The sequence below is a fragment of the Pristiophorus japonicus genome, unplaced genomic scaffold, assembly GCF_044704955.1.
Source record: "Pristiophorus japonicus isolate sPriJap1 unplaced genomic scaffold, sPriJap1.hap1 HAP1_SCAFFOLD_52, whole genome shotgun sequence".
In the NCBI taxonomy this organism is placed as follows: domain Eukaryota; kingdom Metazoa; phylum Chordata; class Chondrichthyes; family Pristiophoridae; genus Pristiophorus; species Pristiophorus japonicus.
Window position 1 is genome coordinate 3185131 of NW_027254426.1, and position 3082 is coordinate 3188212.

General features: G+C 40.7%; 1 non-coding gene across 1 annotated transcript; it reads left to right on the forward strand.

Annotated features, from left to right (window-relative positions):
- Nucleotides 1-1399: 1399 nt before the first annotated feature.
- On the forward strand, nucleotides 1400-1481 carry trnas-gcu (transfer RNA serine (anticodon GCU)). The gene has a single exon. It is a non-coding gene; the product is annotated as a tRNA-Ser (tRNA).
- The last annotated feature ends 1601 nt before the right edge of the window (nucleotides 1482-3082 follow it).

Genomic DNA, 3082 nt, shown 5'->3' on the forward strand with positions numbered 1-3082 from the left:
TTGCATGTGGGCTGCGTACATGATGACATCTTCCACCCTTATTTTCCAATGCAAGTCAAATAAAATCAAGACATGACATGACATGACTGACTGACTGACTTTGTGTGTACAGATATATAGATATGAGTGTGTTTATTTATATACAATCCCAACTTTTTAACTTTCAAAATAAATGTGCTTTTTCTGTTCATTCTGAACTGAGCTCTTTTACAGCACGAGCAGCTGCTGTCAGATGTAGCAGAAAGACACTCACGAGTTTAAAAGATCGCCTTTCTCGCCCACTTCTTGCCTCGTGGCTTGCCTTCCACCAAGGGCTTACGGTGTTTGGATATTTGCTGACAGCACCTATTCATTTCCAGTGGAATTCTTCCAGTCACGCAGCCTTCGTTCAATCAAAATATATCTAGATAATGAATCAATTATTTATTGATTTAAAAGAAACCAAATTCAATTTTTTTCAATAAAAGTTATATATTTTTTTCTTAAAATGTAAAATGTATATATATATTTGTAAATTGGCTTTTTGGCTGGCTTGGTTTTACGTCCCTCACCCTTTCCTGACTGTCTATCACCTGTGGTTCCAATCACCGTCCCAGCCCCGCGAGTTCCTGACCCCCACGCACACTCACTACACAATTGCATTCAGGGATAATAGAAATATCACTTTATTCTTTCAAAAGTGAACTGCTGTCAGTCAAGGGTCAATCTGCATCTGTGAAAAAGGGTTGTGATTGCAGTCCCGGATCATTCTGTGCCTGTTTAAATGGGATGGTTGTCAGTTCCGCTTCATAATCTGTCCCTTTAAAATTAATTTTCTTATAATCCCAGATCATCCTATATAGTTTGAGAAGGTGTATGAATTCAAGTGCAATGACCGAATTGTTAAACTGTTGTATTCCAAGTTACATTGGGGTTGCCTGTGCCGGTGTAAACCCAGTCGCATTGCATGTGTTCATTTACTCGAAATATGCTCATATTTTCCAAAATCCACTCCTTCATATCGCAGTTGCCCCGAATTTGGTCCCAATATAATTAACAACAAATGTTGCACTGATGGGAGAGCTCGCGTAGCCTAACGGATAAGGTGTTTGACTTCGATTATTACCGTGGGGTTATGAAAACATTGCATGTTCCGTTCGAGTCCTGAAGTGGTCAATTAGTACGCTGTATGAAATTTTATATTATTTGTTGTGATGCTGCCGAAAAACCAACCATCTCTTGCAGTCACACACCTGAAGTGAAAGAAGGCTGTTTGCTTGAAGAATAGAATGGCACATTTTCATCATTGTCGATCTATTTGCACAGGCAGACCAAGCTGTGAAATGGACTTTCTTGCACGTTATTTCTCTTTGGATACAAAAAGCAGCAGATTGAATGTGTGATTTCGCGCTTAATAAGAGACGAGGTGGCCGAGTGGTTAAGGCGATGGACTGCTAATTCATTGTGCTCTGCACGCATGGGTTCGAATCCCATCCTCGTCGTTATTGTGCTACAGTTTTGATCCCCCTTCGTCGTTTGTCAATCACATTTAACCTCATCGCCAAATTCCCCTTTCGCTAAAAAGAATGCTGCACATTGCTAATGTCATGTCTCAAATTAATAATAAAATCGTCAAAGGGATAACATTTATCGAACTGTGGAGAGGAGGTCTAATTAGATAGGTCTGGAGGGACAGCACACGCACAATGCGCCGAATATCTTTTCTCACTAACGTCAGAAACTGAGAGCTACGCTCTTCACTGTCGGCAGCTCGTTGTTGTAGGGGTAAGATTCTCGCTTAGCGATGATCACATTTGAAATGCGAGAGGTTCCGGGTACAAATCCTGTACGAGCCCAGCCAGTTTTTATTGAAAATTCCGCTTCTCACAGCCGGTCGACATGAGATAAAATAAAAATATTTCACATTAAAACGTGTGATTTTGCGCCGATGATCCCACAGCGTCCAAATTCCAGAGCAAAGTGAAACTCACACAACTGAGTAAAGTTAAAGTATCTGAGAGGTACGCGGCTCTGTGTCTCGTTGGATAACCTAAACCTGTGTTTGGTTCCGGCCAATACTTGATCATTATATATTCCTGTCTGTACGCATAACCGCACCTTAACTGGGATAATCATACATTTAGCGTCAATCTCCAACTCTGCCCTAAATATGAGTGTATCCTGTTACTCTGGAGCTGAAAAGATGTGAGAAGCTAGCTTTTGAATTAGTCCCCTGCCTGCCGAATTCAAATCGGACAAGAAAACAATCCGATTTGGCCAAGCTGCCTGGTCTGATTAAAAGGCGTTGAACCATCTATTGCAGGCATGTTTTTGTCTTCTGGCCTCAACATTAGGTACAATGTATCGGATCATAAGCACCGTTCTCATTGTCTGGTAATTGTTCTGCAGTTTCCACTAACACCTCCACCAGACCATCCTTTGTTACCTTATTACCCGATTACCACCAACTTTGCCGTTTCCCATTGTGCCATTAATTATTTAATCACTACTGCGTTACACTGTATCACAGACGTTTCCTTTTGACCTTTCTCGCTGCGTATTTTTTCCCAGCGCTATTTTTGTTGAAAAAAATTGTCATCTTTAACATTTCCTAAAATATCGGTGTGATTATCCGACAGAACGTGAAACCAGGTTCTTCATCTACAGAATTTGCACGACCTGCTGAGTTTTACACAATTATCTGTTTTTATTCATTCTGTTTCCGTATCCCTTTTAAGGGGATGGGCTGCCTGTCCGGGATCTTTCTCTGTCTGTTTAAAATGGTGTGCAATCAGTCCCGGATCATTCTGTGCCTGTTTAAAAGCGATGTGCTGACTGTCCTGGATTTCACATTTCATATTTCAAAAATTGCCTTTGGACGGTGCAAGAATTTTAGTTTTTTTGTTTGTTTCTGTAAGGCAGAGTGTGTGCAAACGTGCTGTGCGATCTTACTGTGCATTTCATTTCATGTGAGAAACATGCATTTCATGCAATTTGAAGCCATATTGATTTGATTGAACAATCCTTCGTGGACTCTCTGACGGTACAAGAATGTGCTATGAGATTTTGCTATTCCACATCGGAAAGAAGGGAATATACACAA